We start from the raw sequence: 27,868 nt of genomic DNA, 5'->3' as shown, positions 1-27,868 counted from the left end.
TGTACAAAAATTGAATTTGTATTGAAAATTAATGTTGAGTTTTTGGGTGGTGTTGTGCTATTTAATTAGATTAATTTTTAGGATGATTTTAAGCACGTGTACTAAAATTTTTTATCATGATATGATGGTGTTACACTTGGTAATTGAATATGGGAAATTGGTAAATGAATTGCTTGATGTAATTGGATGCTAAATGACTAAGTTACGAGTTACAAATAAGCATCTTGTCATATTAAATTGAGCACAGTAATGACTAATTTATATGCTATGTTTGACTGAATATATTGGCAACATGCATGGTGGATCCATTGGATATAGTTGGCATGCCATAGGATTTGTGGGTACTCACCATTATTGGTGATATTGTGAGCATATGGCTCTAGGTGGACTAATTTGTTTGGAGTAGATAAGGGAGTCTTGAGCATGAGTCTCCACTCAATGGGTTATTTGAGGCGCTATAAGGGAGTGCGTACTTCGGTCCACTCAACCTGGTGGACTGTATTTGATATTTGTGGGAGTTCGAAGATCCGCTTATCCGATGTATGATCACCTGATTAAGCCATGAAAAATGTATGCCAATACATTTATGTATGATTGTTGTTATGTCAATTGATGATTGAAAGCCATGAATGATTGATTTTTGGTATTGAAAATTCTAATGGAAATTAAATTGACATGTTTAATTATTTTTGGTTGACAATTGGTGAATGATTGGTTATGAATTAAACATTAATTGGATGTTAATTTTCTTTTTATTTTTATTAACAATTACTGAGCTTTTTAAAGCTCACACCCTCACATTCGTGTAGATATTTGTCGAGATTGAGGAGCTAAGGAGCCGAGCAAGAGAGTTCCAAGAGATCTAGGCTTGGTAGAGACCTTATTACGCATTTTAGAGACTGTAGTCGGGCATTGTGGACCTCTCAGGAAATTAGTTGATTTTGGTTGTAAATGGACATTGGACATTGGACATTTATTTTTGAATGGTTTTATAATAATTTTGAGGCATGTTTAAGTTTAATTATTGATTTATTTACGGTGTATTGTTAGTTGATAACACAGTGTGTGAAGCATGAAATTTATACTAACAATTATTTAAATAAAGCTTTGGTGGAGTGGTGTACTAGCGACTAAGGTACACCACTTTTTTGATTTATTCGGTGTTTGTTATGCATGAAATTAATTGCCTAATTCTATTTAATTGAGGCTTAATTAATGTTAATAAATTCAATTGAAGGTGTATGTATATGTTTGTTAATTATTAGTAGTTAAATCGGGCTTAATTGGCCATTAAAATATGCAAAATCAGGTTTTAAAATGAATTTTTCACAAAAATAGGTGTACTGGTTTTCACACGGGCATGTTAGGGGTTGCACACAGGTTTGTAGGTGAGTGACACGGGCATGTGGAAACTGGAACTGTCACACATAGGTGTGTGGGATTTTCACACGGGCGTGTACGATCTACCTAAAAGTTTTTCACGACACGAACACGGGCATTTAATGACACATGGGCTGGGGGACACGGCTGTGTGGGTTTTTGGGGGTTTGAATTTATCTTTTTAAATTGATATTCTAATTTGTTATAGTTACAATTTAGTCCTTAAAATTGATTAGTCTAATTAGAGCCCTAGATGATAAGGAAACTTAGTACTATTTTAGGATTAGTCTCGTAATGGGTAAAATTCATTTGAAACACATTTCATTTGTAATTTGGAATAGATTTTGATAGATTGTATTTGTTACAATTTAGTTCATAATAGTAAAACTTGAATTAGACATAGCAAATGAACTTAGTTTAAGCTGAAATTTTTAGGATTGCAAAATTTTGACTAAAAGAAGGCCGGTAAACATTTAGATCTAAAATCAAATTAGTTTTACCATAGGTGGTAAAATGATAAAATTGCTCTTAGGTTAAATTACCTAGGAAAGTTAAAATTGGCTCATAATTTGCTTCCGCGTTAATAGATAACTAATATTTAGGCAAGATTGAGTTGTTATAAGGTCATGATTTGTCTTGGGTGGTCGTTAGCTGGAGAGTCACTTAGGTGGCTAATGTAACACTTCGAATTCAAGTCGGTTCGTCCCAATCGGGTTAGGGGTGTCACAATATCTCGCAGCTTGGCTAGACCGAAGATTCTTTATGGATAAACCTAATTATTTTTCCTCTTCCGTACGAAACTCTCAAAATTTATCAAATGTTTTCACTTTTTCAGTGCATTAGATACACATACCTTTCTCGAGAATAGTCGTCGATAAAAGTAAAGTAATAATCGTAACTTCCTCAGGCACTAATGCTCATGGGACCACATACATTAGTGTGCACAAGTTCTAAAGGTTGGTTGGCCATTGTACCTTTTGCATTAAAATACCTTTTAGTCATTTTACCTTCCAAACAAGATTCACATTGTGAAAGTGTAACTTCCTTAAGCATACTGAAGGTGTAACGCTCCAAAAGTCTAAGTCTTTAATTTTTGCATGAATTGACACAAATTGCTTGTTTGCCTTAATAGCTAAGTGATTTGGGTGTGTATGGGAGTGTTTGAGAAGCCTGGCTTCAAGTCTTGGCTTTTACAATATTTTTAGTTTTTCCCTTAAATGAATATGGACACTGGAACTTAGGCCTTATATATATTAGTACTTTTTTTATGACACAAAGAGCCTATTGGTCCAGTGGTAGGTGGTGTGTGAAGTATTCTTGAGGTCTGAGGTTCAAGTCTTGGATTGTGCAAGGAAGTAATTATTTTGCTGCTTGAGCTGTGTAGGTAATGGTGTCGTACTGAACCACAGTTGTGGAGAGTTTGAATGGATTTTTAATGGAGTGGTTGGGGGAGTTGAGGAGGAAGTGGTGGAGTAAATCAAAGAGGGATAAGGGGAGATTTTTTAAGAGAAAATCAAGGAATTGGATGAGGAGGGGCAAGTGTGTGCCGTTTGGGGTAATTCAACCCTTGGGAATTCTACTAGGGGGGAAAGTTTGTCATTTTCAACATTTGAAAGAACTTCTTGGGGTAGCATTTGTCGAATTCGGTCTTTAGGTACTAAAGATTTTTTATTTTGGGGTCAGTTTCGTGTTCTCCTATTAGCTTTTGGTACCGAAATTAGCCTAGTTTTGGGAAGTACCTCTCGGGTTTTGTTCACTTTTCTTTTCTGCTCTTTTCCTCTCTTTTTCCCTCTTTGTCGAATCCTCCATTTTCTCTCTTTCCCTTTTCTTTTTTCTACTGGCCGAACCTTCCTTCTCTTCTCTTTTTCTTCTTTGGCCGAATAATCTCTTTGTTATCATCGGTTTGTCCCTATCAGGTTTTCTCCTTTCTTATCTTCTAGCCGATATTACCCATTCATTGTATCGTTCTCTACATTGTTCTTCTCGACTACTTCTTGTCGTTCCTGTGCTGCAGGTTTTTGACTTTTGATAAGTGGTTATACTTCTCACTTGAGTATATTTTTTCTCTTCTTTTCTTTTTCAAAACCGAGTACTCTTCTTCCTTATCCCTTGATTGCCTTTGGTTGTTTTCTTCCACATATGGTGTTACTTGTTCCGGTTTTAGGGTTTCCTTCGAGGAGTGGTGGTTTGCAAGTTATTTGAAATAGTCAATCTTTGGCCTCAACGTTGAATCAAGGTAAGGAGGGTGTTTTGGATTAAGTACTTTTAAGAGGGCGTTTTACCCTAGAAGTAATGAACTAACTTTGGGTCATGTTTGATTCTAGGTGGGCGTTCGTGGAGATTTGTGCTCTTCTAGTAAACAGGTGTGTAATTACCCACTACAACCGTAGATCGACGAAAAGCTGAAAAGCTGTAAACATGGTGTTTGAGACCACACGGGTGTGCGATTGCTCAAGTGGTAAGCACAACATGCGATTTGTGGGCAACTGATCGAAATACGCTCTAAGGATAAAATTACCCTCAAAGGTTAAAATGACCGAAATACCCTCGAAGGGTAAAATGACCGAAATACCCCCGAAGGGTAAAATGATCGAAATACCCCTGAAGAGTAAAATGACCAAAATACCCTTGAAGGGTAAAATGACCGAAATAGCCCCAGAGGGTAAAATAATCAAAATACCCTCGAAGGGTAAAATGATCGAAATACCCCCAAAGGGTAAAATGACTAAAATACCTCATTGGGTAAAATATACCCCTAGGAGATGAAATTACCATTATAGCCTTATGATATGTATGACTAATTTGTTCTATGATATATATATATATGACTGTTACTAAGTATGACGTTCTGCATTCACGTATGATTTATGACATGACATACTGCATAGGGTTGGGATACTGATATGGGGGAAGTATACTGTATTGGTGGCTTTGTCACATATACTATTACTGGCAGCTTTGCTGCGATATTGGTGTGTTGGATGGGTGGGTCGATTTTATCCCCACATAGTGTGTTTGTGGTACGGAGTGGTGTGTTGGATGGATTGGGATAAGTTTCATTACTGCACTGCACTGTTACTGTATTGGTTTAAGACCCACACTGCTACTGTGTTGGACTAAGGCTCACACTGCTACTTTATTGGGCTAAGGCCCACACTAATACTGCTTAGGGCTCAGGCCCAGACTGTTACTGCATGTCGTATATTGATTGATTGATAGGAGATTACACACTGAGTTTCGTAAACTCACCCTCTCCTTTTAACTGTGCAGGCAATTCGGTGCTGTGAAGGACTCGGAGGTGGCCAAACAATGGCTGTTGTTCACATTTTCTTCTATTTTAGTTTAAATTATAAGTGGGGTTATCTTTTTGTAATAAGGCCTTTAAGTTGGTTTAAATTTTTAATTGGGCTTTTACTTACATATTTTAAACTGCTAGATAGGAGAAGACGAGTTTTTTTTATAAAAAATTACTGTTTTCAAAGTCACGAGTTTTAAACAATAGAATTTAAAAACCTTTCGCGATTTTAGACCAACTTATTAAAATAATATCTAATAACAAGACAAATGTTTCGACTAGTTGATTTGTTAGTTAATACTGAAAGGGGTTCATCTTAAACTTAGAAGCAAAAATTTTTACCAACGAGTTCGATTTTCGAAAGACACTTCAATGTGACACACCAGATTCGACCATAACGTCTAGGCTGGGTTTGGGGTGTTACATTTAGTGGCATCAGAGCCAGGTTTCAAAACTCGACTATGGAATGAGTTTTTGAAAATGTTGGAATTTTTGGAAAACTATTTTTGAAGTATTCTAGAAAGGTTTACAAGTGTGGCACACCGAGTCTCCAATGTCGAATCTGTAAGTTTCTTTATACTGTAGACTGCTTGAACTGAAATTCATTGAGATATTACTATAGATAGACTGTATTTAAACTCTTAAATTAGAGAAAACTAAGACTGTAGGAAAATTGGAAACTGTAGGGAGACTCTCAAATTACGAAAACAAACTCTGATTATTGCTTTTCATAAGACAATTGTTAATAATTACTGGAATTGATAAATAATGCATAAAATTTCATAATCAGATTATATTTTATTTGATATGACCGCTAAAGGTACTCGTAGAAGGGGTACACGAGGCCATGGTAGAGGCCGAGGAAGTGCTAGGGCTGGGTCTTCGGCATCAAGCCACATGCCTAATGTTGGGGCTAGGGAAGCACCACCTTCACCGATAAATGAGACGGGATAATTCGATCGAGCGGCTGGGGAAGATGCACTATCTTAAGCTATGCTCCACATTTTGGAAAGGGTCACAGGGACCATTACGGGTGTTGTGGGCTATGGGTCGATTTCGGAATGACTCTAGTCGAATGGAGTAGAAATTTTTAGGGGTATTTCTGGAGTAGCCCCTAATGTGGCTGAATACTGGTTGGAAGCCACAGAGAGAATAACGGATGATCTCGACTGCATTTCTGAGCAAAAGTTAAAAGGTGCAGTGTCTTTACTGCGAGATGAAGCCTATCGGTGGTGGCTTACTGTGAGAGAAGGTACTCAGGTTGACCGATTAACGTAGGATTTCTTTAAGTCAGCATTTCAAGGAAAGTATGTGGGCGCAAGTTATGTGGATGCCTGAAGAAAGGAATTTTTGAGTTTGATCCCAGGGAATAAAACTGTGGTAGAATATGAAGCAGAGTAGCTGGGACTGAGTCATTATGCTCGTGGGATAGTGGCGACTGAATACGAACATTGTGTGCGATTTGAGGACGGCCTCTGGGATGAGTTACGAGTTTTGATAGCTTTTCAGAGGGAGTGAGATTTTGCTGCCCTAGTTTAAAAGGCAAAAATCACCGAGGATGTGAAGCACTCTGAGCGCTAGAACTGTGAGAAGGATAGGGGCAGATATAAGAGGGATTCTGACCCCTCAAGTTTTTTGAAAGGCCTAAAAAGAAGGCCAGGTTTGATGGGCCAGTCTGAGTTGGGGTTCCTATGGCAAGACTACATTCTTGTGCTGATTGTGGGAGACATCATCAGGGTGAGTGCTGGAAGATGATTGGGGCATGTTTTAGATGTGCGTCTATGGAGCATCAACTTAAGAATTGTCCTCAGAGGCGTGTTCAGATGCAAGCTGCAGGTTTTGTTCAGCCAGCGAAAGGTGGTCAACAGCCACCGCGGGGCCATGGGCAGGTTAGAGGTGGAAATGGTGTGGGACGAGGTCGTGGAATGTTAGGCAGAGGTATTGGTAACAGTGAGGTGAGGCAGCTAGCACTAGTCTATGCTGCACGTCGTTGTGAGGACGGAGACGCTCCAAATGTTACAACTGGTACTGATACAATCGAGCTCCATGAGCTATCAAGTCCAAATGATGTCTCCCTCGAGCTGCCTAAAGGACCTATTACTCGAGCTAGGGCTAAGAAGTTCAAAGACGGAATTTCACCTTTGGTTGATCGGATTTGGGGTGAATCCGTGGCTGGTCTACTTGAGGGCTCATGGACCAGCAAGATGAACAAATCGTGCACTCTACTTAAAGCTCTTCAAGCTCAATGAGCTTGTTTTAGTTCATTCGTCTCATCTTAGACTTATTTGACTTTATATTTATTTTTTGGAATAGTTATTTAATTTGTCATAAGTCCAAGTATTTAAGTTATTAATTCGTCAAATAATAATTAGATATTATTAAATATGTCCTAATTAGTTTAGGTGTTTTAATTATGTCCTAATTAGTTCAAGTGTTTTAAATATGTCCTAAACTAATACATGATTAAATGTGTAGATTTTACAAGTATTTGCTATCGAATTTAATTTGTTTTATACATGATTAATTTGTCGTTTTAATTTGGTGTAGGAATTTACCTTGACTGCAAAGGTGCATGCATCTTAGATTCATTGCATTTGGTGATTCATGCATGGCAACCCAAATGAATGTTCAAATTAATGTTCCATTTTAAACATCTACATGCAGCTCATTTTAAGTGTTCACATGAGGGACTATTCATTGTTGATGTTCACACACATTTGACTCTTCAAACCGACTTTTCACACTTGGTGGTGTCCATCAACCCTCTTCAATGTTCCTATCTTTTCACCAACAAGTGCCAATTTAAGGATTCAATTAAAGGCCTAGCGAATCTAGACATGGCCATTTGACTACCGGTGCATTCATCTCTACAAGGTCCATTTGCTTAATGCCTAAGTCGCCCATTGAGCTCCCATTCAGTAGAATCTTTCTAGGGACTTAATTTTGGATCTTTCTTGATTTTTCTTAGCTATTAAGCATGACTATTCGCTAGCTTATGCAACACTATAAATATTTGCTTGTTAATTTGTAAAAGGACTTTTGCCATTTCGAATATTGAATTAAGTATTTTGTGAGGAATTCTTCTCTCAATTTCGTCCAAAGACTTAGTTGGCTTATCTACTAGTTAGTGGCGTCAACCTTTGTCCTTTGCAACCCTAACCTATCACTTTTAACCAAGTGTATGCTCAACTATATCGAGGTTCCTATCTTTGTTAGATAGTGGGTCGAGGTCCTATTTACATCATTCTTAATCCACCTTAAAGACATATAAGAATCGGGTCAACTTAAACCCTTAAAGTTGGTTCACTCTTGTTTTTAAGCTTTCCATCCATTCTACCTTAAAACGAAACTCCAAACCTTTTAATAAATATTTTCTTTCATTTTTAGCCGAAGTACCTTATATACCATTGCCATTTTAACCTTGATTGAACCATTAACATCTTTGTTGGACAAACATAACCTTTTGAATCAAGTCGAACGAAACTTCATCGTTAGAACGATCGGGCAACAAAAACGACTCGAAATCATCCACGAGGCCGGGGCGTATCATTTGGTATCAGAGCTGGTTAAAATGAGAAGAACGGACGTTCGAGAAGAGCCGGAGTAAGTAGACTCGTGAAAAAAAATAAAAAAAAATTGAAAAAAAGAAAAAAATTGTATACGGTCTAGGTGCGGACGAAAAGAACGTGAAAGATCCGTAAAAAAAAAGAGTCTGGAGACACTTCAACAAAATTTTTTTTAAAATCACATTCTACACTCTTTTATATCCCTCTTAGTGAAATTTCACGCTATTAAAAAAAATTATTCTTCTTCTCCAATTAGTGAAACCATTTTATACGCCACATCTTTAAACCTTTCTTTCTTTCTAGCCTACCCTAAACCATACGACTTTCCTTTGCAAACCCTTTTAAGCCGACCCTCTAAACTAAAGATCAAGCCCTACCAAGTCTTATACGAAATTATAAGAGAAGAAACGACAGGAAAAAGGCACGAGTGTGTGAGCATATTCGAGAGGAGGTAAAAGCTAAAAGAGTGTAAACACGAGCGTGAGTGTCGTTCTTTCTTTCTTTTCTGAGTGAACGTGAGTCTTTGTGGTGAGGAATCTTTATTATGTCTCAAAATCCCGAGCAAAACGCGACGGAAAGGACTAAAAGACAACCGATAAGAAATGTCGGAGGAGGAGTTCCCGATTTAGGTCAACAAGCCCTTTTAAGGGAATTCCAACGAATGCTTCGAACTGAACTTGAATCTATTAATGAGAGACTCGATCGAGTGGAAGGTGGACCAACACGAGAAGGAACCCCTCAAGGACCGAGACGGGGGCGAGGACGAACAAGACCTTTTGAGAATAATCCCTACGAACCGAGCGAGGTGGAAAGTGACCAAGCGTCGAATCAAAGTGAGAGGCGACGGGGTCAAAGGAATAGGGGTCCTAGAGAACGAGATCAAGTGGATGATGATTTGAAAAGTATTAAGCTATCTATTCCCCCATTTCAAGGGAAGTCCGATCCAGAAGCTTACTTAGAATGGGAGAGGAAAATTGAGTTGGTCTTCGAGTGTCACAACTACTTGGAGGGCAAAAAGGTGAAATTGGCGGCAATCGAATTCTCCGATTACGCAATGATATGGTGGGATCAACTTACTACAAGTTGAAGAAGGAACGGGGAGCGGCCAATCTCAACTTGGACCGAAATGAAAGCCGTAATGCGTAGGAGATTTATACCTTCTTATTATTATCGTGAACTTTATCAAAAGTTACAGAATCTTACGCAAGGAAATCGAAGCGTGGAGGACTATTTTAAAGAAATGGAGATTGCCATGATACGTGTGAACGTGGATGAAGATCACGAAGCAACCATGGCTCGATTTTTGGCCGGACTTAATCGTGACATAGCCAATGTGGTGGAGCTTCAACACTACGTTGATATTGTTGATATGGTGCATGTTGCTATCAAAGTTGAAAAGCAATTGAAAAGAAAAAGTTCTAGCCGAACCTTTCCTAGCACCAACAATCCTCAAAGGTGGAACCAAGGCATGGGTGAGAAAGACTTTTCTAATCGTAATAAGGATCAATGTTTGTCTTCTAAGATGAACAAACCCGTTGGCGAAACTAGCAAGGCAAAGAAGTTGCCATTCCGAATCGATCGAGAGAAATAAAGTGCTTCAAGTGCTTAAGGAGGGGCCATATTGCAAGTCAATGCCCTAACCGAAGTAACATGATCATGCAGGCTAATGGGGAAATCGAATCGGAGGAAGATGATGATGAAGAACCTAATGAAGTCGCCAAAGAAGAAGACGAACTTGAATATGCTGTTGATGGCGAAATCCTCGTCATTAAACGAAGTCTTAGTCTTCAAAGTGTTGAAAACGAACAACAAAGGGAGAACATTTTCCATACACGTTGCCATGTCCAAGGCAAGGTGTGTAGCTTGATCATGGATGGCGGGAGTTGTACAAATGTGGCTAGCACCTTAATGGTTGAAAAACTCGGCTTGCCAACAACTAAGCACCCTCAACCTTACAAGCTTCAATGGCTTAATGATGGAGGGGAGTTGAAGGTAACTAAGCAAGTTTTGGTGCCGTTTACTATTGGAAAATATTCGACGAGGTTTTATACGACGTGGTACCTATGCACGCTGGTCATATGTTATTGGGTCATCCATGGCAATTGATCAAAGCTATTCATGATGGTTTTACAAACCGCTACACTTTCAAGTTTGAAGGGAAGAATGTAACCTTAGTTCCAATGACGCCAAGGCGTGTTTATGAAGATCAATTGAAGTTAAGAGAGTCTTTTGAAAAATTTCGAGAGAATGTACAAAAAGAAAAGAATGAAAAAGAGAGCGAAAAACACATTGAGAAGAAAAAAGAAAAACCTTTGAAAAGTGTGAGAGAAAACAATAAATCGATCGAACAAAAAAAGAGAGAAGAAAAAGAGCAAAAGAAAATGAGTGTTTATGCGAGAGAGAGTGATTTTAGGAAATCTTATTTGATGCAACAATCGGTTCTTGTAGTTATGTACAAGGAAACTCTTTTGAATACTAACGAGTTGGATCCAAATTTGCCCTCTTCGATTGTTTCTCTTTTGCAGGAATTCGAGGACGTGTTTCCGGAAGACATTCCTAATGGGTTGCCGCCCATTCGAGGAATAGAACATCAAATTGATTTCATTCCCGGAGCCTTTATTCCCAATCATCCAGCTTATCGTACTAATCCCGAAGAGACCAAAGAGTTGCAAAAACAAGTTAATGAACTTATGGAGAAGGGATATATACGAGAAAGCCTTAGCCCATGTGCTGTACCGTATTATTGGTGCCAAAGAAGGACGGAACATGGCGTATGTGGGTGGACTGTCACGCGGTGAATAAGATTACTATTAAGTATCGACATTCGATACCGCGACTAGATGACATGTTAGATGAATTAAGTGGTGCTCAATTGTTTTCCAAAATTGATCTAAAGAGCGGATACCACCAAATTCGAATGCGTGAAGGGGACGAGTGGAAAACCGCTTTCAAAACAAAGCATTGACTATACGAGTGGCTGGTCATGCCGTTTGGGCTTACCAATACGCCCAGCACCTTCATACGGTTAATGAATCATGTCTTACATTCTTTTATCGGAAAACTTTTCGTTGTCTACTTTGATGATATACTCATCTATAGCAAGTCTTTAGATGAACATTTACTGCATTTAAAATCTGTTTTGGGTGTGCTTAGAAAAGAATCCTTGTATGCTAATCTTAAGAAATGCACATTTTGCACTAACAAGGTTATTTTCTTAGGTTTTGTGGTCAGCTCGGAGGGATTGGAGGTTGACCAAGACAAGGTGAAAGCGATTCGAGAATGGCCAAGGCCTACGAGCATCAGCCAAGTGAGGAGCTTCCACGGGTTGGCAAGCTTCTATCGTCGATTTGTTCCAAACTTTAGCACGTTAAAGACCTTTAACTAGTGTGATTAAGAAATCTTCAGCTTTCTATTGGAATGAGGAGCAAGAAAATTCTTTTAATGCTATTAAATCTTGTTTAACTAATGCCCCATTGCTTGTGTTGCCTGATTTTGCTAAAATGTTTGAAGTTGAATGTGATGCATCAGGTGTCAGAATTGGAGCCGTTTTAACACAAGATGGAAGGCCTGTAGCATACTTTAGTGAGAAGTTAAGTGGAGTCATTCTCAACTATCCGACTTATGACAAGGAAATGTACGCTCTAATTCGAGCTCTCGAGACATGGCAGCACTACTTATGGCCAAAAGAGTTTGTCATACACTCGGATCATGAGGCGTTGAAACATATCAAGGGCCAAGCAAAGTTGAACAAACGACATGCCAAGTGGGTAGAGTTTTTAGAATCATTTCCTTATATTATTAAATATAAGAAAGGTAAGGAAAATGTTGTGGCTGACGCGTTATCTCGACGATATACTTTGCTATCATATTTGGATTCAAAATTGCTTGGATTTGCCTTTTTGAAGGATTTGTATGATGGTGATATTGATTTTGGTGATATTTATAAATCTTGTGAAAACAAAGCTATTGATAAGTTTTTCAGGTTTGATGGATTTCTTTTCCACGAAGGCAAGCTTTGTATTCCACAAAGCTCAATACGAAAATTGTTGGTGATCGAGGCACATGGTGGTGGACTCATGGGCCATTTTGGGGTGGCCAAGACGTTGTCAACTCTCCAAGAACATTTCTTTTGGCCTGGAATGAGAAAAGAAGTCGAACGAATTTGTAGCCAATGCATAACTTGCAAGAAGGCCAAGTCCAAAATCAATCCGCATGGACTCTACAAACCATTGCCCATATCTGACGCACCATGGGTTGATCTTTCTATGGATTTTATCTTAGGACTTCCAACGACTAAAATGGGGAAGAACTCTATCTTTGTTGTTGTAGATAGATTTTCCAAAATGTCACATTTTATAGCTTGTTCTAAAACTGACGATGCTGTCCATATTGCTAATTTGTTCTTTAGGGAGGTTGTACGACTTCACGAAATTCCGAAAACTATAGTATCCGATCGAGACGCAAAGTTCCTAAGTCATTTTTGGAGATCTCTGTGGGGAAAGCTAGGAACGAAATTGTTGTTTTCAACAACATGTCATCCCCAAACGGAAGTCGTCAATCGTGTGCTATCAACCTTATTGCGAGCAATTATCCGAAATAACCTCAAAGCGTGGGAGGAATGTCTACCGCATGTGGAATTCGCTTACAATAGATCCATCCATTCTGCTACTAAACATTCACCATTTGAGGTTTTGTATGGATTCAATCCTTTAACTCCATTAGATTTGCTTCCTTTGCCCAATGATCAGCTTGTACATACCGATGCAAAGCGAAAGGCCGATTATGTGAAGCAACTTCACCAAAAGGTGAGAACCAACATTGAAGCTCGAACCGAACAATATATGCGAGCTGCCAATAAAGGAAGGAAGCAAATAGTGTTTGAACCCGGAGATTGGGTTTGGGTTCACATGAGGAAGGAAAGGTTTCCGGCCCAACGAAGGTCAAAGCTGTTGCCAAGAGGAGACGGTCCCTTTCAAGTGTTGGAACGAATTAATGAGAACTCTTACAAGTTTGATCTCCCAGGGGATTACAATATTAGCGCAAGCTTTAACGTGGCTGATTTATCTCCCTTTGATGTAGGTAGCGATTTGGGGACAAATCGTCTCGAAGAGGGAGGGAATGATGCAATCGAGCCCCATGAGCTATCAAGTGCAAACGATGTCTCCCTCGAGCTGCCTAAAGGACCTATTACCCAAGCTAGGGCTAAGAAGTTCAAAGACAGAATTTCAGCTTTGGTTGATCGGATTTGGGGTGAATCCGTGGCCGGTCTACTTGAGGGCTCATGGACCAGCAAGATGAGCAAATCGTGCACTCTACTTAAAGCTCTCCAAGCTCAATGAGCTTGTTTTAGTTCATTCGTCTCATCTTAGACTTATTTGACTTTATATTTATTTTCTTGGAATAGTTATTTAATTTGTCATAAGTCCAAGTATTTAAGTTATTAATTCGGTCAAATAATAATTAGATATTATTAAATATGTCCTAATTAGTTTAGGTGTTTTAATTATGTCCTAATTAGTTCAAGTGTTTTAAATATGTCCTAAACTAATACATGATTAAATGTGCGATTTTTACAAGTATTTGTCTTTAATTTAATTTGTTTTATACATGATTAATTTGCTATTTTAATTTGGTGCGAGAATTTACCTTGGACGGCAAAGGTGCATGCATCTTAGATTCATTGCATTTGGCCGATTCATGCATGGCAACCCAAATGAATGTTCAAAGAATGTTCCATTTTAAACATCTACATGCACTCATTTTAAGTGTTCACATGAGGGACTATTCAATTGTTGATGTTCACACATTTGACTCTTCAAACCGACTTTTCACACTTGGTGGTCGTCCATCAACCCTCTTCAATGTTCCTATCTTTTCACCAACAAGTGCCAATTTAAGGATTCAATTAAAGGCTGGCGAATCTAGACATGGCCATTTGACTCTTGGTGCATTCATCTCTACAAGGTCCATTTGCTTAATGCCTAAGTCGCCCATTGGAGCTCCCATTCAGCCGAATCTTTCTAGGGACTTAATTTTGGATCTTTCTTGATTTTTCTTAGCTATTAAGCATGACTATTCGGCTAGCTTATGCAACACTATAAATATTTGCTTGTTAATTTGTAAAAGGACTTTTGCCATTTTGAATATTGAATTAAGTATTTTGTGAGGAATTCTTCTCTCAATTTCGTCCAAAGACTTAGTTGGCTTATCTACTAGTTAGTGGCGTCAACCTTTGTCCTTTGCAACCCGAACTTATCACTTTTAACCAAGTGTGGCGTTCAACTATACCGAGGTTCCTATCTTCGTTAGATAGTGGGTCGAGGTCCTATTTACATCATTCTTAATCCACCTTAAAGACATATAAGAATCGGGTCAACTTAAACCCTTAAAGTTGGTTCACTCTTGTTTTTAAGCTTTCCATCCATTCTACCTTAAAACGAAACTCCAAACCTTTTAATAAACATTTTCTTTCATTTTTAGCTGAAGTACCTTATATACCATTGCCATTTTAACCTTGATTGAACCATTAACATCTTTGTTGGACAAACATAACCTTTTGAATCAAGTCGAACGAAACTTCATCGTTAGAACGATCGGGCAACAAAAATGACTCGAAATCATCAACGAGGCCGGGCGTATCAGGTACGTTCCTAATTCACAATGTACCTTACACTGCTTTAATTGATATAGGGTCTACACATTCATACATTGCATGCACTTTGTCTGGAACTTTGGGTATCATGTGTGAGAGCACCGTTAATGAGATGACTATCTTAAGTCCACCGGGACAATCAGTAAGGGTACACAAGTTATATTTCTAGTGGATTTAATGGAGCTACCGTTTGGTGAATTCGGCCTAATATTGGGGATGGATTGGTTGGTTAAACATCGTGCAAATTTGGATTGTGTTGTTAAGCGTATGGTATGAGGAGGTGGCTATGATTGGGGAGCAAAAGGACTTTCAGTCTAATGTGATCTCTGCATTAAGGGCCGAAAAACTAGTTCGCAAAGGTTGTGAGGCGTTTCTAGCCTGTGTTGGTGTATATGACTCTAAGGGTCCTTCTGTTGGAGATATCAGGATTATTAAGGATTTTTCTGATGTTTTTCCTGATGAGCTCCATGGGTTGCCTCCGAGCTGCGAAGTTGAATTTGGAATTGAGCTCCTGCCAGAAATGGCTCCAGTGTCCATCTGCCCTTATAGGATGGCACCAAAAGAGTTCGTGGAATTAAAAGCTCAAATCCAGGAACTGTTGGATCGAGGACTCATTCGACCTAGTATGTCTCCGTGGGGAGCACTGGTGTTATTTGTAAAGAAGAAGGATGGGACCATGCGCATGTGCATTGACTATCGGTAATTGAATAAATTGACTACCAAGAATAAGTATCCTTTTTCGAGGATTGATGATTTATTTGATCAGCTACGACGAGCTTCAATTTTCTCCAAAATAGATCTTCATTCTAGGTATCATCAGCTGAGAGTTAAGGAGGCTAACGTGTTTGTGACTGGATTTATGACTCGTTATGGTCATTACAAGTTCCTAGTGATGCCGTTTCGGTTGACGAATGCACCAACAGCCTTCATAGACTTGATGAACCGAGTATTTCGACCGTACCCAAATCGATTTGTGGTGGTGTTTATAGATGATATCTTGCTGTATTCGAGAACCGAGGATGACCATGATGCTCATCTCCGAATTGTTCTGCAAATTTTAAGGGAGAAGCAACTATACGCTAAGTTCAGTAAGTGTGAGTTTTGGCTGGGAGAAGTGACATTTCTGGGTCACGTGTTGTCTAACAAGGGGATTAGGGTTGATCCTCGAAAAATTGAAGCTGTACTAGAATTAAAACCACTTAAGACCGTATCTCTGGGTCTGGCAGGGTATTACAGACGTTTTGTTGAGGGGTTTTCCTTGATTGCTGCACCTCTAACTAAGTTGTTGCGAAAAGGGGTATCGTTTAACTGGACTGATAAGCAGCAAGATAGTTTTGAGAAATTGAAGAAAGTTCTGACTGAGGCCCCTGTCTTAATACAGCCAGAGTTTGGGAAAGAATTCACTGTATACAGTGATGCGTCACAATTAGTTTGGGTTGTGTGCTGATGCAGGAAGGTAAGGTGGTTGCTTATGAATCTCGCTAGCTTAAGCCTCACGAGGCGAATTATCCTACTCACGACTTAGAATTAGCCGCTGTGGTCTTCGCACTAAAAATTTGGAGGCACCATTTATATGGTGAGAAGTGTACTATCTACACAGATCACAAAAGCCTTAAGTATCTCCTCACTCGGAAGAAGTTGAATCTTAGACAGCGAAGATGTATAGAGCTGCTTAAGGATTATGATTGCTCAATTAAGTATCACCCTGGTAAGGCTAACGTGGTAGCTGACACACTGAGTTGTAGGGCTATTTTCGATTTGAGAGCGATGTTTGCTCGTCTGAGCTTGTTTGATGATGGTAGCTTTTTGGCTGAGCTGCAAGTTAGACCGACGTAGACTGAGCAGATTAAGGGTAAACAGTTGTTGGATGAGTCACTGGTTCCTCGTTTCTGACAGGTAAAGAGTGGGGAAACATCAGATTTTGGGTTGAATAGTGAAGGAAAATTGTGTTTCCGTGAGAGAGTTTGTGTACCGAGGGATGTCGATTTGAGGCAGTCTATACTGCGTGAGGCGCATAGTAGTCCTTATGCTATGCATCCTGGTAGGAATGAAATGTACCATGACCTTCGTGAGTTAGATTGATAACCTGGTCTTAAGCGTGAAGTTACTGATTTTGTGGGTAAGTGTTTAACTTGTTAGCAACTAAAGGCTGAACATCAATTATGATGCGATCCGGCCCGGGTTAATCGAGTCGTTTTACGTAGTTACCCGATCGTCGACGAGGAGTTTCGTACCAAAAGGATTGTTTGTTTGTAATCGGCTAAAAATATGTAGTAAAGTGATGGATATAGGTTCACAAAGGGGTAAGTAGGATATGGATAGTTTTGACAACAAGGGAATGGAGAAAGATAGCTAATTTGTTTTTCTCGGTTTAAGGATAAAATAATAAAGATAAAATATAAGATATTCGGTGGGGATGGATAAGTGAACTTAAACACCAGAAACGATTCAACACTAAAGAGTGTCACCCTGATTTCTATTTGGTTAAGGTGGATTTGCGAAATTGTAGAAGGGTTGAACGCCACACCAACGCAAGGTGATAAGTTCAAAAGAGAACGATAGACACCACTAGCACGCTAGATAAGTCAGATCGAAACTCGTACGAATTTAGAGAGGAGAAAAACTCACTCTTTGAACAAAGTTCATTCAAATGATCAAAAGTCAAAAGTCCAAAAGTCCTTTTACAATGAAAATGAACAACTATTTATAGTGTTCAGCTAGGTAGCTGAATGGCCAAAACAAAGACTTAATGTCTAAGTAATTAATTAGGCTAGAAAATGCTAGAAAATTTTGGAAATAAAAACTAAATTGCTGGAGCTAAATTCAGCTAAATTTGAAGCTCAAGGGACGATTTCTAGAAGAGCAAATGCACTTAGAGAAATGGCGCTGACTAGGTTCAACCAATTGAGCTTAAATGAGCTCATTAAAATGTAATTCTTGGTGAAAAGAGACCAGCATTAAAGGTGAACGTGAACAGCCTTGAAGGTGTGAAAAAGGAGTTGGAAAAGTCTTTGGAAGTGTGAACAATGATCACCAAATGGTCCTTGGTGTGAACTCCAAATGTGAACCCATAGGTGCTGTTTTGGGAAGTGCATCGCCGACTTTTGGAGAATAAATTTAGTTGCTCTTCTTGGCTGAATAAACACCTTGAATTATCATAAAATGAGTCATATCCATGAATCCAACCATTCATGTATTTAGCCATTCATGTATACTCCCATACGTTGTATTGAACCATTCATGCACTTGGACTTTAATGCTCCTTCATGCATTCACCATCCTACAAGAAAAACATGAACTAAATTAAGTGCAAATGTATATTTGGCTGAACTAAATGGTATTAAGACAAATTAAATATAATCCAACCACCTAATTAAATTCGGCTAACACAACATAATTATAACATGTAATAAGTCGACAAGTAATTAAGAGTCAGTAACTAAATTAACTAATTAACTTAAATAATTAATTTATTCCAACAAATAAAATTAATTTAGCTAAAGAGCTAATAATGAGCTGAATTGAATTTAAACCAAGCTCAAACGAGCTGAATTAAGCTCATGTGAGCTAAAATAAAATTCGGTGAGCTGAACCAAGCTAAATGGAGCTTGAGGAGCTGAATTCAAGCTGAAATCAAGGGCGTCCTTGGCTAGGGTCGTATCAAGTTACCTTCAGGGTTACTACAGCTGATTAAAATTCCACTTTGGAAGTGGGAGAGAGTAACCATGGATTTTGTGAGTGGGCTACCCTTAACGCCTACTAAGAAAGATTTGGTATGGGTTATTGTAGATCGATTGACTAAATCTGCTCACTTCATACCAGTTCGTACTGATTACTATTTGCAGAAGTTGGCTAAACTGTATATGGCTGAGATTGTAAGACTGCATGGGGTACCGGTTTCTATAATATCAGATAGAGATCCTCGCTTTACGTCTCATTTTTGGAAGAAATTACACAAGGCTTTGGGTTCTAGATTGGACTTTAGTACTGCGTTTCATCCCCAGACAGATGGTCAGTCTGAGAGGGTGATTCAAATATTGGAGGATATGTTAAGGTGTTGTGTAATGGATTTTGTAATGGATTTTTTAGGCAACTGCGAAGAGTATTTGCCGCTAGCAGATTTTTCATATAATAATAGCTACCAATAGTATTCAAATGGCACTGTATGAGGTGTTATATGGTTCTAGGTGTCGTACTCCTACTTGTTGGACTACGTTAGTCGAGCGGCGAGTTCTAGGGCCAGAGTTAGTTTCTGATACCGAAGAGAAGGTAAAACTGATTTGAGACCGATTGAAGGAAGCATCTAATAGGCAAAAGTCCTACGCGTATCTTAAGCACTGAGAGGTTGAGTTTTCTATGGGCGACTTTGTTTTTCTCAAGGTCTCTCCATGGAAAAAAATGCTGAGGTTTGGTCCGAAGGGTAAGCTCAGCCCTAGGTTTATTGGGCCTTACCGTATACCGAAGCGTGTGGGACCGATCACATATCAGCTTGAGTTGCCTCCAGAATTAGTTCGGATTCACGATGTGTTCCACGTCTCCATGCTGAGGCGTTATCGCTCTAATCCCACATACATAGTACCACTCGAAGAGATCGAGGTTAGGCCAGATCTGACCTTCGAGGAGGAGCCAGTGCAGATATTGGACCGTGAGGTTAAGGTACTAAGGAAGAAATATATTCCTCTAGTTAAAGTGCTTTGGCGTAATCACAGTTCAGAAGGGCCACGTGGGAACACGAAGAGGCGATGCGACAATAATACCCTAATCTTTTCTGACTAGGTAAATTTCGAGGCTGAAATTTTGTTAAATGGAGTAAAGTTGTAACGCCCCAAAAATCTAAGTCTTTAATTTTTGCATGAATTGACACAAATTACTTGTTTGCCTTAATGGCTAAGTGATTTGGGTGTGTATGGGAGTAGTAAAAATACAAGGATTTGATGTAAAATTGTTGCAATAATTGGTTGTTTTGGACTCCATGAGTATTCAACTAGGCTCAATTTTGGGTAAAAATTGTTAATTTTCATGATTTAGGCTTAGGGACTAAATCGAATAAAAGTAAAACTTTAGGAGTAATTTTTTAAAATTTTCAAAAATGACTAAAATTGAATAAAATAAATTTTTTTACTATCTAAATTAATGAATTGAATGGATTTATTAATTTAAATCAAGATCGAGTGGAAAATAGAGGAGAATGGAAAGTTACCAAAATGCCTCTATACTTTGACATTTCTGCAATTTAGCTAGGTAAGTTCGTATGAACTATATTCTGTATAATTTTGATTAAATTGAATGTTAATATGTGATTATATTGTGATTAAATCAATATATGTGTTTGTATGCAATTTACCTCGTAATGAAACGATGGAAATCTAACGATGTTTCAACGACTACTGAGCCCTGTTTGAACCATAGGAATTCGTAAGATACAAATAACATGTCAATAGGGTTTACATGATTCGAGTGTTGGTCTTGAACGTCTTATTGATTAGTGAGGTTCGACGTGTATTGCGAATACTCCACACCTCATGCGAGCAGCATCCTGTAGCTACATTCTGACCCACAGCTCGTGTGAGCAGGCCCATTCTCACAGCTTGTGTGAGCATACATGTATAGGAATTGATGGGTTACAGTTATATGAGTTAGCACACTATCTGTGAGCTATCTCGGGTATCCAACAGTATTCTAAACGGTTCAACGTGCATGATTTGAAAAGAAATGGTAAGAGTTCAATACGAACTAAGACATGTTCACATATAAATTGCATTAAATTGGTGATACATGGATAAATGTAAGTTGATATGGATGATATATTCATATGTTACATGTTTAAATGTTGTGATCATCCATGAGTAAATAGCTTATGTCTTATGCTTATATTGCTAACATGTTTGGTGTGAATGATTAGGCTTTGGGCAAGCTATTCGATGGATTGTATTATGCTAAGTTATAAGTTATGCATTGAAATGGTTAATTCCCTAAATGGAAATATGCTTGTGTTCATGAAAGAGTGGAAAGTTTTAAATTATGTAATTTCTTATGAAATGGTTTATCATGTGGTTAATTTCAAAAGAATTATGCTTAAATGCACTACCTTGTGGATATGGTTGATGATATGCTTATGTCTTGTGCGTTAAGCATCTGAAACGAGTGTGGAATGGTAATGAAATAGTAAGTTCATACTTGAAGTGTAAAATGATGAAATGGAATTGATGAGTTGAATTGATATTATTATTTAAGGTAAAGAAAGTAAATAAGATGGAAAATAATGAAATACAAATGAAAGTAAGAAAATTTGAAAAGGTTTAAAGTTTTATAAAATCCTACTATGCTAGGGATGGTATATATATGTGATACTGCGGATTTATTCACTCTCTGAGTTATTGAATATGGTTTTTATTCACTCTCTGAGTTATTGAATATGGTTTCATGAATCTTGGGTATTAGTATAGGATTATTCTTGATATGTATAAATTTCATACTTGAAGTGGATTGATCTGATTAAATTTTATACGAGCTTACTAAGCATTCATTGCTTATGTAGTTGTTTTTTCTTTACTTTTTAGATTAACGGAAGCTTGATCGGGTTGGAAGCTCATCGAAGATCTATCACACTATCCACCGATTATATCGGTAGATTTTGATGTCTTGGCTAAGGTTATAATGGCATGTATAGCTGGATTTATGGTTAATGATTGGTTGAATGTTAGTTGATGAGTTTGGCATGTATATATCATTTAGGGTGATGTAGCCTTGGTACATTTGGTGCCTTATTAATATGTGTTAATTTGATAATGTGTTAGAGCATGTTTGAATGGCCAAAGTGATATATGATGAATTGACCTCAACATGGTCAAGATATGGTATGCTTTGGAAATGTTTTGAATAGATGTGCATGATTGAAATATGGTTTCTATACACGTTGATTGTTGGAACCATCTGGATGTGGGTAGATTTGTATCTTTAAATGGCCAAAATGGTATGGTTATTATGTATCAATTATGTAATGTTTTGGCCTGAAACCAAGTTAAGTGATAATTGTTTAAATATGCACATGTATAGGTGTTTTGGTTGATATTATAACCATTATGTTTTGGCTTGTAATTATGGTATTTTGAGTGATTGAAATGGTTGTTAGGTTGATATATGTATGTGGTCTTGTGATGGTTGATTTTTTAGTCTTTATGATGCTTAAATGATGAAAGTTGAAATGGTATTTAAAATTTATGTTCTGAGTTTTCCTTTGATATGTTTGAATTTGGTTATTTGGTATCGGTAATGTAGTTAACATTCATGGCTATTTGTGCTAACGATTGTTAATGAACATTGAATGGCAAAATTTTTAAAATGAGTGTGTCTATAATATGTGAACATTGAGATAAATGTTGGCATGAAATTGATTACAAGTTAGTTGTTTTGTGCCTAAATTTTGCATCTATAAAGTACATGTTAGTTATTGTGATTGAGATGCCCTTTGGGCATATTGGTTGTATGAATATATGTCTTCTTAATTTAACTTGGTTATGCATGTTTTAAGTAGAACTTGAAGACTTGTTTATATGTGGAAAATTGATTGTAGGTATGTGCATGAATTGGTGAGAAAAATGGCTTCGAAATGGCCTATTTTTGCCCATACGGCCAGAGACACGGGCGTGTGTCTCAGCCTTGTGTGACACACAGCTAGGCGACACGGTCGTGTGCCCCTTCTAGCTCTCTAAGGGTTGCAAGTCAGGTAGTTACACGACCTAGCATACAATATGACACGCGGGCGTGTGAGGCCATTTCAAAAGGACGGATACCGGTTAGGTCGTGTAATATATGATTGATGTTGTGAAATATATGATTTAAATTTTTGATTGTTTTGAAATGTAATTTTGGTAATGCTCCGTAACCCTATTTCGGTGACGGATACCGGTTAGGGGTGTTACACCATAGGTACCCCTCATTCGAGTGAGAAGTTTTAAGCTTTTTATTCACTATTTCAGTTTGAAGCATTGAGTCGTTATTTGGTTTGATAAAGTAGAGGTTGTTTTCCATCCACCCATTACAGATTAAAGAATGATTTCTATGACTAACAATCCCTTTATTGAATGTCACGATATAACCGTCATAAAATAAACATGCTACAGAAATTAAATTCCTCTTAAAATGAGGTACATAAAACACATTCTTTAAAACAATCTTCCGAAAATTATCTAAGTGTAAAATAACTTCTCCCACTATTCGACTGAAACATAGCTCCCATCCCAAGTCCGCAATGAAAGGCTCCTATCACGCAAACTTATCATTTCGTTGAACCCCTGTAAAGAAACACACACATAGTTAGTGGCTCAAGAATCAATAACCCAGTTGTGAATTGATTTTTCCATTAAGCAAGCTTCAACCAGAAATAGTTCCATACCTTTTCCCTTTTCAGCTCGGTAATCCAAATACTCCTTGCAATTTGATTTGAAACCCAATTTCCTATTATAGAAGAAACATTTGATCTTTTTAAGATCTTTTGACTTCTTAGCCTCCTTCCAATGCACATGAGATGTAACCAAAGAATTATTCAATTTCTTCTTTCCCTTAGCTTTCTGTTTCCCCTTAGAGGATGATGTGATATATAATTTGGTTGATTTCACACTGGGCCTTTCAAAGCTCACCCACATTACTTATGTGTTTTAGAGAATCCTCGTGGTTAGGACTCAGATTCAATTGTTTGTGATGCTCTCAGAAATGTTTCTTTTACGGTTGTGGATTTTTCATATGTTTTGGACTTTAATGGACTTTATGACTATTGTTTACTGGGATTTTATTTTGGGATAGACTATTGAACTGTGGCATGGGATTTTTTTAAAACTTTGTACATCGGACAATTTGCATGGACTTTCATTATAGATTTAATATTTTGGTATTTTCTTCATAAAATTGTTTTCCGCAAACTCAAGTTATTTAATTTGAATCTAAAGATCATCAAGTTGTTTTACAAATATTAAACAAGACTTTTTTCAAAAAATTATTAAAAACATCGTATTTAAGAGAAATACTAGCACATGTTTTTCAAAGATTAAATGAACATACTTCAACTCAAGTTTTCACCATATTTATGGCCCATGTAATTGTTTAGATTGGGTCATAACGTTTAGGTCCGGCTTGAGGGGTTACATGCACCGTCCAAGTTGGGAGTTGAATGAGGCCCTTGAGAAGTATTCTAGGAGCTGACTTTTGGCCATTCCCATGGACATTAAGTGTCATCATCCAACAAAGGAGTTGATGGCCTTTGAAGAATGCTTAAACATCCATGTACACTCCTTCATTACATTAATGGCAACCACCATTTCCATTCTGAAGGTACATGGATGGCTAAGGCCATTAGAGATGCATTTATTTGATGTATTTCAATTATGGCCGAATGTGGCCATTAGCTTACCTAGGACTTTATAAATATTTCGGTCATTTGTGTTCTAAGAGTTAATGAACATTTTTTTATTTGATGAGTTTATACTCTTTGTTCTTTTCAAAACTTAACCAAGCTTATCAAGAACTTGCAATTCTTGTGGCATTCAATGATTTTGATCTTATCACTTCCCTTCTCATCCCTCTCTGAAGTGTGGTGATCAAACCTTCCATCGTTGGTTCTTATCTTCATATAGGTAGCAGGTCACGATCTTCTTTAAAACCCAAACTTGTTAAACTTAACTTGTCTTTGTAGAAATCAGGTCACACTGTTATATAATGTTGGTTCATTTCTGGGTCGAGTTTCATTTTATAAGTTATATCCTTTCTATCATTTTATTTCATTACCTTTATACAATTCCAAGTCCTTAACATAAATTTCCCTTTTTCTTAATAAAGTACCCGTTTAGACGACGGGGAATTCAAATTGTGCATCAAGTTCCAAACTCGTAAGCAAGTTCACGTCACACATGATTTATCATTTATATACAAAACAATTTTTAATATAATCATAATCTATAAACATACATTTAATATGCAAAATTTTCAACTCAAATCATCTTAAACCAATCATAAAATTTATGGCACAACATAACTGAAGTTAGGACTGTACGAGCCAACCTCATTTGCACACTTTAAATCACATTTGCACAAATTAATGGCATAATTTAACAACATTTAAATGTACTTTCCAAGCGACATTGATAATGTAATAGCCCGCCTAGTGAAGTCTCTATATTTGGTTATTGTTTGGCGTATAGTTGGTAAAATAATAATAGATATAAATATGTAAAATGTTTGTCTTGGCGAAGTATAAAATTATGTCTATTGCCCCATTTGGCAAACTGATGTCCACAAAGCCAACTAAAAATTTGACAAAGAAAAGTGCACTTATCAATTAATAGTATAGATACGGTGAGTAAAGATATTGTTCCCACGAGAACTAAAAGTACTAATAATTACTTTCTTTCTATTATTTAACTGACAAATTAGAGAGATTGATTAAAACTAAAATTAACTAAAGAACACAACAAAGAACAAATCAGGAAAATAAACGATTAACAACCAAGAAGCGAAATAATACCGAGGAAAGAATCCACCTAGATTTCATCTATATTATCAATCTGAATTAAACAATTTATTCACTTAGTATCTTGATCGATAGAAATCCCTAGATTATGCTAATATCTCTTTTAAGAGTAAGAGTAACTGACTCTAGGTTGATTAACTAAAATTTCTTTCTAATTAAAACCCCTGTTATCACATTAACTTGATCTATGGATCCCCTTATTAGATTTGATTCTAATCCGGTAGACTTATGTCGTCCTATTTCTAGAATTGCATGCAACTTGTCACATCCCATAATTTATTAATTTATGCACATGAATGAAAACAAGAAAGTGTTTTGACTTAGTGGTAAGAAGCTCCTTAGCTATCCTAGAGATCCCTAGTTAAAATCCCCTTATTCTCATACATTTTTAATTAAATTTTTTGCACATATTTAACATGTTCATTTAAGCCTTGCCGTCCACCCCTATAGTTGCCCTAAATGGTGTGATTCTCTTCCTTCTTTAGCAAGTCAAACTTGCCATAAGTTGTGAGACACATCCCCCTTTTCACTCCTTGTCCCACTCCATTGCAAAAATGTTGTGATACAATGAACCTGATCATGGTTGACCAAGCTACACACACCCTTGTCGTCCCCTACCCTCATTTTCACCATATTCTTTCATTTTTTTTCATTTTACTTCATCTTCTTTCTCTATCAAATTGAAAAAGAGCCACCGCCAACTTCCTTTAATTTTTTTCCTCAACCACCACAACCACCACAACCACCACAACCAACCCTTCCACCACCATCAAATGACCTCCTAGCCACCCTAAACGTCACCCTCTCTGATACGAGTCACAAAGGCCCAACTCAAGCTCAAGAACGTGATGGGCTCAAATTACCACAAAGCCTAATAACGAGGTCACAGGCCAGGCAAATGCGTATGAAACTAAATGGAACTCTTTAAGACTTCATTAGCAAAGCCTTAGACGCATATACAAAGGAAAAAGAAAATCAAGATCCACTTTCTTGTTTTCAAGAAAATCAAGAAACCGAATCTTGGTCCAATTTTGCTGTTTTGAGCGATTTCAAGAATCAAGAAAATCAAGATTTCAAATCTTGGAAATCTTGGTCCAAGAAACCGAATCTTGCAGTTAAGGCGCATTGGATCTCAGTTATGAGCATCAACGAACCAATTTCGGGAGATACAGATTACAAGCCCAAGTTCTTGAAGATACGACCCAATAAGATGTTCCAAGCCCAACTAAGAAGTTTAAATTAGACTTAGTTGAAAATCAGGCCAAATTGTCAAAGTGGCCCAATTTGTTAAATTTTAATTCTTTAAATACTTACTTTTAATTTTTAGACCTTATGAATAAATTTCTATGTAAAAATTCAGTCCAAGAGGCCCATTTAAAGGCCTTGAATGAAATTCCCTTGATAGTCAACAATCTTTTTGATTGTGGGAGCCATCTTCAACCTTCTTCTTGCCGTGTTTTTACATTGGACGGTAGATTCGAGTCGTTTGAAGGGAGTTGTGAAATCGTTCTTGATTTCAATGCTTCTTAGGACTTTCTTTATCTTTCTTGCTGTTTGTTCTTCTTTATTTATTTCTTTTATTTGTGCCGATTGGTTGATTAACTTGGTTTAATTGTCCTTGTTGCATTTTCAACCATCCTGGATCTTCTCCTCCTTCACCTATTTATTGTCTCATCTCTCCTTTTTTCTTCTAAACTTTGGTGATCAAACCCTCCTCCCTTTTATATTTTTCTCACCACTGTCGAATTGCCACTTAACCGTTGCCGGACCGCAGCCGCCAGTGATCATATTTTTCCTTTTTTCTTCCTCTTTCTTTTTTTGATTCTTTAGTGAATAAAACTCATAGTTTCTATCACTTTATTGATTATTTTTAGATCACTCAAAATCATCGATCTCATTCCATTCTCGATCCTTCGATCATCTCATATTAAATCAAGTGTAAATAAGGTTGTTCGATTCATAAATCCTTCATTTAGAAATACCATGGTTGGTCGAATGGTATAGTGTTTTATTGTTGTCAAAACATTTCATTATCATGTACTAATGTGATTTTGTATCAATTTGAAGGACCAAACGATGCCAACCTAAGAAATCCTCAATGAGTTGACGAGCACATAAAAAGCAAGTCTCGATTTAAGGGTAACTGATGGTGAGAACTATTTTGAATGATTAAAACTTTAAGTATTAAAACAAATCTGATAGATTTATAACTAAAGAACGTGTTTGGTGCAATAGGTTCATCTACCAGCTTAGATCCAAGCGAAACCTCTTCTAGTAGGATTGTGGCCATTGGATCTATGATTTAAGGTATGGGATCTAAATAATTAATTTAAGTATAATCTGTCATTATTTTATTATTAAATAAAAATATATTAAATAATTATTTAAGAGTACACTAAGTACTTAAAGAGGAATTGAAAAACTCATCAAAAGGGAAATTCTAAGTAAGTGTT

This window comes from Gossypium raimondii, chromosome 7, assembly GCF_025698545.1.
Source record: "Gossypium raimondii isolate GPD5lz chromosome 7, ASM2569854v1, whole genome shotgun sequence".
In the NCBI taxonomy this organism is placed as follows: Eukaryota; Viridiplantae; Streptophyta; class Magnoliopsida; order Malvales; family Malvaceae; genus Gossypium; species Gossypium raimondii.
The sequence above is the reverse complement of the archived record's forward strand: the minus strand, read 5'-3'. Positions refer to the sequence as shown.